The following is a 14656-nucleotide window of genomic DNA, read 5'->3' as shown; positions in this document are numbered from 1 at the left end:
AGCCCTGCCCAGACAGATTGGATACTACTCAGTGGAGATTCTACCTTCCTCCATGCCCTCTGGATCTAGGCAACCTCTTGAAAATTTGTAAGCCAGTCACTTCTTGCCTTTGTAGCTCCCTCATTTTGGGTAGCCAATGACCAAGTTGCCCATCCCTGTCTACTCTGTGTATGGAGGGGGTGGGAATGATCCTTGCTGTAAAGATTTGTTCCCTCTTTTGAGTTGCTGCATCCATAGGTGTAGGTCAAGTTCATCATATTGTATCAGATTATTCTTTTTTTCTTCTTCTTTCTTCTTTCCAACAGCAGCTCAAGAATACAAAGTCAACTATTATAATGAAATGTGCAAAAATCTGGAGATATAAAACCAACAGGGAAGAACATTTCTCAAGCTGAAAGAACTGAAGAAAAATTCAAGCCTTGACATGAAATATTGGAGGATTCTGTGGGAAAAATATTGAATGATGCAGGAAACATCAAAAGAAAATGGAAGAAATACACAGAGTCACTGTACCAAAAAGAAAAGTTTAATATTCAACCATTCCAAACAGTAACAAATTCTCAAACTCCAGTGGTACTGAAGGAAGAAGTCCAAGGTACACTATAGGTATTTGTGCCCATTCCAAAGAGAGGTGACCCTGTGGAATGTGGAAATCATTGGACAATATTATTAATATCACATGCAAGTAAAATATTGCTCAAGATAGTGTAAAATGCCTGCAACAGTACAGGGAACTGCCAGATGTTCAAGCTGAATTCAGATGAGGACATGAAATGAGAGATACTATTGCTAATATCAGATGGATCTTGGCTGAAAGCAGAGAATTTCAGAAAGATGTTTACCTGTGCTTCATTGACTATGTGAAGGCTTTTGACTGTGTAGATCATGACAAGCTGGATAATTTTGCAAAGAAGAGGTATTAAGAATACTTAGTTGTGCTCATGAGGAACCTGTATGTGGACCAAGAGGCAACTGTTAGAACATAGCAAGGGAACACTGAATGGTTTAAAATCAGGAAAGATTTGTGCCAGGGTTGAATCCTTTCACCATTCTTAGTCAATCTGTATGCTGAGCTAATAATATGAGAAGCTGAATTACGTGAAGAAGAAGAATGTGGAATCAGGAGTGGAGGAAAACTCATTAACAACCTATGATATGCAGATGACACAACCTTGCTTGCTGACAGTGAAGAAGAATTAAAATATTTACTGATGAAGATCAAAGACCTCAACTTTCAGTATGGGTTGCACTTCAATGTATAGAAAATAAAAATCCTCACCACTTGACCAATAAGTAACATGATAAATGGAGGAACGATTGAAGTTGTCAAATTTAAATGAATTGTATCTCTACTAGTGATACCCTGATATTCCTATAAAAAAACTAAACATGCATGCAAAAAGAAAACCTCAGAGTCCTCAAACTTAAAAAAAGCAAAAACCAGTTGCCATTGAGTTGATTCCTATTCACAGAAACCCATATTTCAGACTAGAGCTTGCCCCATTGGGTTTTCAACAGCTATGTTGTTGTTGTTAACTGCCGTGGAGTCGGTTCTTACCCATAGTGACTCTGAACAAGGTTTCCGAGGCTGTAAACCTTTACGGGAGCAGAAAGCCTCATCTTTCTCCCGTGGAGCAGCTGGTAGTTTCGAACTGCTGACCTTACAGTTTGCAGCCCGATTTGTAACCACTATGCTTGCTACCAGAGCTCCTTTCAATGGCTATAATTTTTCAACATTTGATCTCCAAGCCTTTCTTCTGAGGTGCTTTGCAGTGGATTTGTACCCAACCCACTGCTGTCAAGTGAATTCTGCCTCATAGTGGTTTCTTAGGATTGTTGTTGGTGTTGTTGTTAAGTGCTGTCAAATTGGTTCTGACTCATTGCAACACTGTATAAGGTTTACAAGGAGTGACTGGTTGGTTCGAACCTCCAACCTTGCAGTTTAGAGTCCAGTGCTTATCCTACAGTACCACTCCAGGACTCTTCCTTTTGATTGTTGTTATTGTTAAGTGCCGTCCAGTTAGTTCTGACCCATAGTGACCCAGTATAGGGTTTCCAAGAAGCAGCTGGTGGATTTGAACCACCGACCTTGCAGTTCAAACTGACCTTGTTGTCCAGTGCATTATCCTGCAGCACCACACCAGGGCTACTTTAGGACAGCTTTTTTTTTCCCCTTCTAAATTACCCACATCAATAATTTGATGGACTTTTGTGCTTTGTAGGTATTATGTTAATTTTTTGCCTGTTGTAAGTTGCCCTGGACTTGACTCTTATTCATGGCGAGCATATGTATAACCACGAAATGTTACCCAGTCTTGTGTGATCTTAATGTTTACTGGTATATTTGCATCTCCCAGCACTAAATGGGACAATGTTATGTTGTAATCCTAAAGGTTTTCCTTGTCTGAGTTTTGGAAGTAGATTACTAGGCTTTTCTTAGTCTGATTTTGTTTGGAAGCTTTGCTAAAACCTGTTCACCATGGATGATCCTGCCGGTATGTGAAATACCTGAGGCATAGCTTCCGCACCACAGCAATGTGTAAACCACCAGAATACAACAAATTGACAGACAGCTGGGGGGTCTTCTATTCTAGTAAACCAAATTCTGGATGATAATTCTTATCAGCTACTGTGTTTACAGACGCGAGAGGAAAACAAGAACTCTCAGGCACAGATGAAATTAAAGCTGGGTAAGACTCGCTGATAGTGCCATCTTCCAGCGTGTATCAGTTTCAAAACGACGCCAGCACTGTTTCAGGCTGGCTGTGTTTGTAGTGGGCCAGGACTCTGTTTGCTAATATGAGAAGCAACTTTCAATATCCCAGGTTCTGCTACTTTCCTATTTTCTTATAGTGTTTGTTTCTTGTTAAATGAAATAATCCCATTTTTTGTTTATATGAAATATTGAGTTTATTAAGGCAAGCTTTCTATCCCTATTTAGGATATGGTTCCCTGCTGAGCACAAATCAGTGGATTCTAAAGAAACTGGCAACTTGCCTTCTATAGAATGATTTGGGGATCTCTGAGCTCTTTGGCTGATTATCTACAGCAACTAATCCATAAACCAATACTCATATTATGATCTAAGAATAGCTTTATTATATTTTACATACTAAAACATAAGCTTTTGCTTTTTTTTTTGTTAAAAAATCATATGCTGATTTATCCTTTTTGAATGCATGGATTCCAAAAGCAGAATTAAAATAAAAAATCCGATATTAAATGATCACCTTTGAGTCATTTGAGAAATTAGCATCACAGACTAAGTATGTGTTGTGTACATGGGCTGCTAGTTTAATGTGAGTAGAATGGGCGGTGCTATATAAGCTGCTAGAGGTGATCTATGAAATAATTTAGAGAACTCTTAATTGCCAAGTGTCTCTTAAAGACAAGGAATAGTTCTTTAGTTTGGAGCCAGGTCACTAGGACAAAACTAATATCTAATTCAGTTACTGCTTAGCTATCAAAGCAAGTCATTAAGGCCCTGTGCCACACACGTTCTAATGGAGATATTTACCTCCCAAATATGTGAATGCTGCTGCTGTCTGTCATTGAGTTGGTTCCGACTCAAAGCTACCCTGTGTAGGGTTTCCGAGGCTGTGGTCTTTACTGGAGTGGTGGTGGTGGTTTTGTGCCGTAGATTCAGTTCCGACTCATAGTGACCCTGTACAAGGTTTCCGAGGCTGTAAAACTTTACGGGAGCAGAGAGCCTCATCTTTCTCCCGCGGAACAGATGGTAGTTTTGAACTGCTGACCTTGTGGTTCACAGCCCGATTCGTAACCACTACGCTATCAGAGCTCCTTTTACCGGAGTAGAAAGCCTCATCTTTCTTCTATTCAATGACTGGTAGAGTCATATTGCTGTCCTTGCAGTTAGCAGCCAGACATGTAGTCCCCTATGTGAGCAAGTATTAATGAACTGTTACTTGTAAATAATAGTCTTGCTTGTTTCATTGTCTGAAATTTTAACTGTATCTGATGGATGTATTTCACATCTACCCTTTGAAATGACTGATAATAATAAAGTCATATTATTTAGTGGCTGCTTTTTGTTGTGAAACATCAGCTCTGAATTCATTTGTTTTATTGTGTTGAGTGTGTATGTGTGTATACATTTGTCCATGACATTTTTATATATGAGGGGGCTTCAAAAATTTCATTAAATAATTCCATTATCTTCATACCATTTTTACAGACATTTTTTGAAGCTCTCTCATGCTAATCTATAAACAATTATTGTCGTTTTTAAGTACTGTAGAGTCAGTTCCAACTAATAGTGACCCTATATTGGGTTTTGAAGGAGTGAATTATGAGTTTGAGCCCCCGAACTTGTTAAGGTAAGAGGTCAGGAGGAACTTACTGGTGGAAAAATCATTAGAACTACAAAACCTCCAGACACAAAAAACAGGTGGGGCAGGATATGGGTAAAATATGAAAAAATATCTCCTTGTGCATCTGGAATCCAATGGGGTTTGTTAACTTTCTCTCCCTATTTAACTACCCAGTGGGCTTTGTTAACCTTCCCAAGTCAGCTGTCTCAGCTGTTAATGTCCCCCTTCTGATTTCCTTAACCCAATTTCCACACAAGTGCAAAATATCACTGGATGACCCCCAACATGACGATCCAGGGCAGACCTGGTTCTCCAAGTCGGCTCCTGACAGAAGGGTGCATGCACAGACAGTTATGTCAAGTATCCCAGATTCCTCTGAAATGGAATCTATCTTGAACTCTAAGACACCATCTTGGATGCCAGATGCATGTGCAGTCCAAGAAAAGAGAAACAAGGAAACAACACACGAAGACATGACTTTTTCTCACTTCTGAAATCTGACTGACCCAGTTCTGCAGCTTATAAAACTACTTTAGAGGACACCATGGTCATTTGGTATAGTACAGTCCACAAGGACAATGTTCTACATCCTCCTTTAGTTAGTAGTATCTGGGATTTTAAAAGCTCGTGAGTGGCCATCTAAGGTTCCATCTAAGGTACCAGAACCCCAAGTGGAGAAAATGCTGACCCTGTAAAATCAAAAGGAAAAGTCCCCTCCAACTTGTTGTTGTTAAGTGCTGTTGAGTCATTTCTGACCCATGATGACCCTGTATAAGGTTTCCAAGGAGTGGCTGGTGAGCTTGAACCACCGACCTTGTGGTTACTTGTTTTTAAATCTGAAACTTCTAAGCAGCCTGAAGACATCCTTCATGACCCAGCTTATAGCTCCTCGATCCCCGTTTCCACCTTCTACTAAGACCCCTGCATACTCCCCCTCCCACAAGTCTGACTCAGCCACTAGCCTTACAGCCCCTTCTTTGTGGAGATCAACCTGTGACTAGCCCTCACTCCCCCCCCCCCAACATCCATTGACCTTTAGTTTTTCCTCTCACTTCCTTTCTATGTTGCCTCCAACCCTGACCCCTGACCAATGGGTCTGTGATCAGGTTGCACAGTGGAACCCCCCAAACCTGCTCAGGTAGTAAGTACCTGGTCAAGAGGAAGCTGGCTGATGATCTGGGTGCATGTTCCCTTTTCCATGTCTAATTTGGGACAGTGCAAAAGGAAGCTAGGGAGTCTGTCAGTAGACTGAGAAATTTAGAGATGAATTTCCCATACTGTCCCTTAACTTCTCCCTTTCCTGGAGGTATATGAAAACTATTTTAACCATTTGTTATACTACTGATGAAAGGGACAGGATTAGGACCAAGACCAGAGAGTATGCAGATGAAGCAAACAGGACTAACCCCACCTCTGAAAATTTTGACCAGGACTGACTGCAGTACCAAACCTGCACCCCGGGTGGGATTGTGGTGACGATGATTTTGACAACTGCAAACACCTAGTAACATGTGAGTTGGAAGAGAGAAGGTGATGTTTGTCCAAAGTAGTCAGTTATGACAAGGTTAAAGAGATTATTCAGGAGAAAGAGGAAAATCCCCAAACTTTCTTGAGCAGGTTGACAGAGGCATTCAGAAAGTATACAAATGTGGACCCAGATTTGGCTACAAGGAATACTGTCGTAAATAATGCATTTCTTGACTCAGGTACACCCACATATTCAAAGAAAATTAAGAAAGGCAGAATTGGTAGCTTTGTCCCAAATAATGGAGTTGTCTAACAATGTCTTTAACAACTGAGATAACGCTGAGGAAGACTGAAAGGACAGAAAGAGAAGCAAGCTCAATGTTTGGCTGTTATATTAGGGCAACCAACTAACTTTGTCCCCCTCCCACCTCACAGAAATCTGTTTGGCTCTAATGGCAGAGAGAGAGGATAACAAAAAGATGGCTGGAACCCTCTGCAAACAGGCATCCTGATTCTAGCTTTTGCTACATTTGTGGAAAGATAGGACACTGGTGCTGAAAGTGTCTGGAACATCCTACAGGAGGGTGCAATATTGATCCTAACTGGCCAAAGACCCCAGCCCCCTTGATGGCACAATCCATCCCCTCCAGTTGAGGGACACTTGTGCTGATGGTTCCCAGAGATCAGCTGCATTCCCGCCCACAGGAACATCATCATCACCATGTCTGAGTATTAGGTGTCTGTTGATGTGGAAGCTAAGACTATTTTATTCATGTTAGACATGGGAACAGCTTTCTCCATTGTACCAGCCTTACTTTGACCCTGTCCTCCACTGACTGCAGTGTTGTGAGGATAGAAGGAAAACTACAGTTGAATCCCTGGACTAAGCCATTGTTATGCTATTTACAAGATAAGTGCTTTCTGCATGCTTTTGTTTACAAGTCTCAGTGTCCACCACCCTTCTTGGGGAAGGATTTCCTTCTTAAATTAGGAGCTCAAATCTCTGCAGGTGATAATTCCCCTGAAATCCATGAGTCTAGACCAGAGAAATACCTTTAACTTTGCTTTCTAGTAAATAGTGTCCTCGAATCACCAGAGGTCCCCAACCTCCCTGGAGTTTCTTCCAAAGTTTAGACTACCTCACAGACAGGCCAGGCTTAGGGAGTAGAACTTGTCAGAGTCACATTGTGGCCTGGAGCCACATTTTCCCATAAAAAAGCAATACCCATTAAAACCAGAGGTCTTGCAAGGAATCAAGCCAGTAACTGACTGACCCCTGCAGGGTGGGTTACTGAGATCATGCTGTTTCCCCTGCAACATTGCTGTCTCACCTGTATGAAGGCCTGATGGTTCATGTCATCAACAGCTGAGATAAAGCTGAGGGATAGAACTTGCCAAAGTCACTTTGTGGCCTGGAAATTGTAATTCCAATCTATCCAATAGTTCCTAATCCCTATACTCACTCAAATCCCTGGAGACTCCACTCATTTTGTTGTCCTTGACTTAAAAGATGCCTCCTTTTGTATACCCTTGTACCCCAACAGCCAGTCTCTTTTTGCCTTTGAATGGAGGGTCCCAGACTCCCAGGTCACCTCTCAGATTTCCTGGTAAGTGTTACCCCAAAGGTTCCATGACAATCCCATCTTGTTCGGTAATATCCTGTGGCAGCAACTCAGAGAGTTAGAATTAAAGAACAGTGTACTTTCATAGTCGGTTGATGACCTCCTTCTTGCCAGCCCTCTAATGAAGTTTCTGATGTAAACTGTTAGTCAGTCCCCTATGACATCTTCACACTATGTCATCTTGTGTCCCCCTACAAAAGGCTCAGAGAGCCCCCTACTTTTGTGTCCTCTTACAAAAGTAACTGCTAGACTGGGGGTCCCCTCAACTAAGAGATAATTGAGAGAGTCTCAGGGAATGGCAGGTTTCTGTAGAGTTTGGACTCCTAGGTTTGATCCTATTGTAAAACCGTTAGATAAAGCCCCAAAGGGAGAAGAGATGACATCATTAGTATGGACCTTTGAATGTGAGGCAACCTTCAACAAACTCAAAACCCTCTTTGGGTAGGCCCTAGCACTGTGCTTACCAAATTTAGAAAAAGCTTTTAAACTATTTGTCCATGAAAAGCTGGGTGTTGCACTCCAAGTGCTCACCCAGAGTCCTGGCCCTGAACAATGGCCTGTTATACATTTCTCCAAACAATTAGGTGAGGTAGCAAAAGGATGGCCCCCTTGTCTAAGAGCAGTTGTAACTACTGCATGTCTAGTTAAGGAAGCCTCCAGGTAACTTTGGGAAGCAGGGTAGAAGTTCTTGTTGTTGTTGTTAGGTGCCATCAAGTTGTTACTGACTCGTAGCAATCCTATGCACAACAGAATGAAACACTGCCTGGTCCTGTGCCAACCTCACAATCATTGCTACATTTGAGCTCATCACTATTGCCACTGTGCCAATCCATCTAGTTGGGAGTCTTCTTTTTTTTTCCAACCCTCCACTTTAGCAAGCATGATATCCTTCTCCAGGGACTGGCCCCTCCAGACAATATGTCTGAAGTATGAAAGATGAAGTCTGGCCATCCTGACTTCCAGGGAGCATTCTGGCTGTACTTCTTCAAATACAGATTGCTTTGTTTCTTTTGGCATAGGATTGGTACTTTCAATATTCTCCTCCAACACTGTAACTCAAATGCATCAATTCTTCTATGGCCTTCCATATTCACTGTCCAACTTTTGTATGCATCTGAGGTTATTGAAAATACCAAGGCCTGGGTCCAGCACACTGAAGGACTCCTCTTCTGGCACTATATCTGACAATATTCTTGTACTTTCCATTATGTTTCAATATTCAATATTCTGGTGCTGACAGTGTTCCACTGCTATTCATAAGGTTCTCAGTGACAAAATATTCATAAGTAGTCCATGTCTCTTTCCTCCTAGTTTGTCCAGAAACTTTGCTGAATCCTGTCCACCATGGGTGATCCTGCTGGTAGTTAAAATAGTGTGGCATAGCTTCCAGAATCACAGCAGCAAGTAAGCCACCACAGTACGACAAACTGACAGACGAAAGTTCGAGGGACTGGCAGGGTTCTTTAGGATTTGGACCCCTAACTTTGATTTTATTGCAAAGTCATTATATGAGGTCCTAAAGAGGAAGACGGCACCATTAGTATGGAACTCAGAATGTGAGGTGGCCTTCAACAGTAAATCCTGAGGTAACAGTTAAATTCTGTCAAGTACTGAACCCTACTAATTTACTACCAGGTACCACTAGGACTCAAGATTTGATATACCTGTATATAGGTGTCAATAATGAGGTATATTCTAGTAGATCAGACTTAAGAGATCAACCCCTAGAAAATCCAGAAGCCATGATACTGTGAACAAATGTAAATTGCTATAATTTGATGAATGAGACCTTTGCTTGTAGATACAGTTACTCAAAATTTCAATTGAAATGGAAGGAATCTTCATATCAAGGATCAAGTTTGTTTCCTCAGTGCATATAAATATATATATAAATGAATATATGTTTTGTATTGTGTATGTACATCCAATATTTTTGCTTTGTTCTTTCTCCTGCAAAGTGACTGATAGGTTCAACTTGCTGACCTTGAGGTTAGCAGCCCAGCTCATAATCTACTAGTGCTCCTTTGACTCTCTGTTGTTGTTGTTGTAGTGTGTCCTCGAGTCAGTTCTGACTCATAGTGACTCTGTATAGGGCTTCTAAGGAGCAGCTGGTGGGTTTGAACTGCTGAACTTGAGGTCTCAGTCCAGTGCTTATCCTACAGTGTCACACCAGGACTCCAGACTCTCAGGGTTCTAAATTTGGGACAAAACAATAACCTCACCATCTTCACAGACTTGAAATTTGTATTTTTAATTTTACATGTCCATGTCTATATATGGAGTCCTAGTGTTGCACTGTTGGATAAGCACTTAACTTCAAGATTGGTTTGAACTGCAAAGTCGGTGGTTCAAAGTCACCAGCCACTCCTCAGAATCCCTATACAGGGTCATTATGAGTCAGACCCAACTCAATGGTGCTTAACAACAACAACAACGGCAGTTCAGTAGATGACAGTAGTATATTGTAAAGGACACCCAAAAGAGAGTTTCTGTGTTGCCCAGGGAAATAACTTAGCTGAAGAAGTTGCTAAACAGGCATCTCTCAAACCTGACCCTAAAACTTTCCTGTGGGCTGTTGAACCATAAGTTACAGTGCCCCCTAAAACGCCTAACTACTCTAATTCAGATATAAAAGAGGCACAAATAGAAGGTTTTCTTCCAGACGACCAGGGCTGCCTAAAATACAGTCTTGGAGCCTTTTTTCTTTCTTACCTGGTTCCGTGGAGAACTGTCAAAACTTTTCATTAAAGCACTCACTATGAATGTGTTGCCTCCCTGAATGTCCAAAAGAATTAAATCGGAGACCAGAAACTGTCTCAGGTGGTAGCTTCTGTGGTTCAAGCGAGTGACCTGCGTCAAAGGAACAACCCTCATTTCCATAATTCACTGCCCCTAGTGAAGCCTGTTCAACATAGAGAAGGCCTGCTGAAGGAAGATGGAAAAATTGATTTCACTGTCTAAACAGGGTTTCAATGATCTACTAGTTATAGTAGACACCTTCTCAGGCTGGGTAGATGACATTCCTATCCACACTGAATGTGTTATAGAAGTTTGTATACTCCTTCTTAAAGAAATTATCCCCTGTTCTATCTAGTCCAATGACAGGTCAGCCTTCATGTTGCAAGTCAACCAAGGGGTTGCTAAGGCTTTAGGCATATGCTAACAAACTCCATATTGCTTATCACCTCCACTCCTCGGGAAAAGTTGAAAGAATGAATCAAATATTGAAGAAGGTTATAACTAAACTTTGTCAAGAAACACAATAAACTTGTCCTAAAGTACTATCAATAGCACTCCTCCATGTCCAAACTGGAGTCCTGGTGTGGTGCTGTGGGTTAGTGCGCCAGACTACAAAGCCATTTGAACTGCAAGGTCGGTGGTTCCTAAGAAAAACTGCAAGCTGCTCCTAAGAAATCCTATACAGGGTCACTATGGGTCGGAACCGACTCGAAGGCACTTACCAAAAACAAATGTCCAAACTGCTCCCCTCTTCCTTCTTAAACTTATCCTTTTGAGATGCTCTACAGACAGCCATTTTACAGCTATTTACTACAACTAAAGTGTCTACTCTACTCGACACCATCCTTTCTTTATGCTAAGGCCAGCTACCACTGCAGATACATGGTAACAGCCTTCTTCCCTACCCTGCTCCTGATTCCCTAGGAAAGACCCAAAAGAATGATGCAGACCAAGTCCTTCTGAAAAAGTTGAAAGTGGGCCACTCCACTGAGGACCTCCTCGAGAAGTGGAATGGCCCCTACACCATGATCCTGACCACACCAAAAGCTGTAAGACTCTTAGGGAAAGCTTCCAGGACCTACAGCAGCAGGATCAAACAATATTGCCAGCTGGACACCAATGCTCCTCGTTCCTGCCTTGCAGAAATACCTGGTCACAAATATACAAGCAAACATCTGGGGGACTTACAACTTCTTTTCTGAAATCAATAATCCCCATTATGTATTACCTCACCCTCCTCACACTTGCTCACCCCATACATCCTTTCTGACACTGAGGTTATTATTTGCCCTAAAGGGGAGCCTTGAGAATGCAACCCCCTAGTTAGGTGTCTACAGAAGTGTCCAATGGGGCAAAAGGAATAGTCAAGTATTGTTGGGTTTGCCACCAACGTCCACATGATGAGCAGATTATTCCTTTAGCCTACTCTGAGCTGAGAATTATTAATTCATTCTGGTACTCTGACTTGTCTTTCACCCAGTGAGACCACCTCAGTGCTACTCTACTCATGTTGGTCCAATTGCCTAGGCTGAACCACAGTACCTATTTTATACTGCTACCACTAAACATAAACCCTTCCTTAATAATGACACTTTATTTCAGAAACCTTCCCCACAGAATAGGATTCTTTACAGTTTGAGAAAACTATACTTTCAAAGGACTTCTGGTGTGACCCTCAAGATCAGCACTGGACTGCGAACCACAAGGCTGGCAATCCAAGCTTACCAGCTGATATTCAGAAACCATGCACAGGGTTGCTCTGAGTTGGAACCAACTCAAAAGCACTTAACAACAACAACATAATTCATGAATGGGTGGCCAGCTAATTCCTCCAAATATGCCACCCTAAAGTTGTGGATGAGAACCAATATTATTTTGACTTTCCTAAGTGCCTACTCTAACAATCCTTGTAATGGTTTAGTCTATCCAAGCGCCATGTGCTTCATAGCCACCAATCCCTAAGCCCTCATGCTATATATGGCCAATGCACTGTAGGATACATAGCACCCCAGCTATTCCTATATACACCCTACCCTCATCTCATGATCAATGCCAGTGTAGTCTCCTAGACAATATCTTAACTTGGGGCAGGAATTTTTGTGTGTGTGTTGTGAGTCCCTTGGGCAAGGTATCTTGAACATGAATTAATCATCTCATACCTTATTGCAGAACTTGAACTTCTCCCAAATGAGGTGGGAGAGACCTTAAAAGAAATGCAAGAATCTCTGGACTCATTAGCAAATGTAGTTTTAGATAACGATAAAACACTTGACTATCCGCTCGCTTCTCAGGGTGGTGTGTGGGCCATCATAAATACTACCTGTTTTATGTACATCAGTAAATCAATGCGCTAGTCAACAAAATCCTTAACTGCAATATTTGGCTCTGAGACTATAGGATGTCCCAACTGCTGCCAGGCCTTGCTAGCTTTATAGAAAGCCAGTTCTGGAGTTCCTGGCTTTGGTCTTTACTTTCTCCTATTCTCACCAATTTTTACATCTTCATCTGCATCTTACTATTAAGCCCTTGCCTCCTCAATCTTTTTATTAGGGTTATTTCCTCTGGGCTCTAGGATCTTCACCTACAAATGTTGATCTTACAAAATTTACTACCCTTATACCTCTCTTCTTCCTGGTCCTTAACACAAGTAGAGATAGACTTCTACCAAGTTAGGCAGACCAATGACAAATTGACAGCAGGAAGTAGTTCTATCCCTTACCCAAATAACCTTTTGGGTTGCAAGTCTCTCTGGGCTTGGTGGGTGGGGATTACTGGTGGGAAAATCATTGGAATCATAAAACCTCCAAATACAAAAACAGGCAGGGCAGGATATGGGCAAGATATGAAAACAATCTCCTTGTGCATTTGGAATCCAGGATGTTTGTTAACCCTCCCTAATAAGTTATCTCAGCTATCTGTTAACTTCCCTTTTCTCAGTCAGCCTTAACCAGTTTTCAGCACAAGTGGAAAACACTGTTGGATAACCCTGCCACTCCAACCCCAACCCCCCATCCAATGAAGACCTGGTTCTCTAACCAGGATCCTGGTAGAAGAGTGCATGCATAGATAGTTATGCCAAGTATCCCAGATGCTTCAGTAACAGAATACATCGTGATGTCTTAGACTCCTTTGGGATGCCAGATGTACAGGCAGCATGGGGAAAGAGAAACAAGGAAACAGCATATGAAAACAGTATTGTGCAATAGGAAAGCCCACCTCTTTTTTGAAAATCTGGAGAAACTGCTCTGCTGTTAAACTTCCCACTAAACTGTGAGCATAATGAGGCACTGCTGTCCATGGCACATCTCCCCTGCAGGGATTTCCATACTTTAACAAGAGTCTTTAATACTGTATTTCATGACTTTCTTGTATTCTGGAGTCCAACTTTAACAACCTTGTCATTAGCAGTCCAGTGTTTATCCTACAGTACCATACATATATAAGCAATACATAACAAAAATAGCTACTCAATGTATTTCTGCACATAACAATTCAATGACATTAATTACTTTCATCATGATGTACAAGCCCTACCATTATCCATTCTAAATCACCTCTGCTCGTGAAACTTGGAATTATTTCTGCTATGAGAATGATTCTGGCTATAGTTCCTGTCCAGGGCTTCTTGTTTGTTATGATATTGATAGTCTTACTCTATTTGGTTTCTCATTTTAAGCCCTGGCAGAAGGTCACCATTTCTCCTCACCCATATGTTCCCTGATGTGTCTTATTTTTCAAAATTTGTGTTATGTATAGTCATTTTATTTTAGGACCCTCCTTTTACGTACTGTTTTATATTAGGAAAAATATGCTTCTAAATCAGTGTTTCCTTTAGAGAAGTTAAAAGGGTTTGTAAAGAACATAAATTTATATACATTGTTTTCTATTTTTACTATTTAAAATACTTTAAATATAAGGTAGGAAATGAGAATTGGGAGTAAACTTTATCTTACAAAGGAACAAGAGTAAAAAAGCAATGAAATGAAACAAAAGGTATGCAAGGAGATAAAAAAAAAAAAAAACAGTATCTGAAAAGCATGTCCTGTCTTTATATGTCAGGATCTCAAATCTTTGACATTTTTCGATAGTCAAGAAGGCCAGTGTAAAATATTGTTATGTTTATAAAGATTTACACCCTCGGAAACCCTGTACAGGGTCGCTATGGGTCGGAACCGACTCGACGGCACTTAACAACAACAACAACATAAGCAGCCCATAGGGCAAAAGATGCACTCAGCCATTATATAAACTAAAGAAAGTAGTGATTTATTAAATTCAATTTGTCCAATAAGACACTTGTTATTTTTGTTATTTGGGGTCATCAAGTTGCTTCTGACTCACAGCAATCCTGTACAATATTGGAGGAAAAACTCATTAGCAACTTGCTATGTGCAAATGGGCTTAGACCATGAAGAGAGCAAAAAGTCATTAAGAAGACAAGAAAGAAGGAAAAGGTCAAAATGGATGTCAGAGGAGACTCTGAAACTTGCTCTCCAG

At 41.2% G+C, this 14656-nt stretch overlaps 1 pseudogene; it reads left to right on the top strand.

The window, feature by feature from the left end:
* Positions 1-2479: 2479 nt before the first annotated feature.
* Positions 2480-14656, top strand: part of LOC102815238 — a 144912-nt pseudogene continuing 132735 nt past the window's right edge.

The sequence above is a fragment of the Chrysochloris asiatica genome, unplaced genomic scaffold (assembly GCF_000296735.1).
Source record: "Chrysochloris asiatica unplaced genomic scaffold, ChrAsi1.0 scaffold00005, whole genome shotgun sequence".
Taxonomy (NCBI): Eukaryota; Metazoa; Chordata; class Mammalia; order Afrosoricida; family Chrysochloridae; genus Chrysochloris; species Chrysochloris asiatica.
The sequence above is the reverse complement of the archived record's forward strand: the minus strand, read 5'-3'. Positions and strand labels throughout refer to the sequence as shown.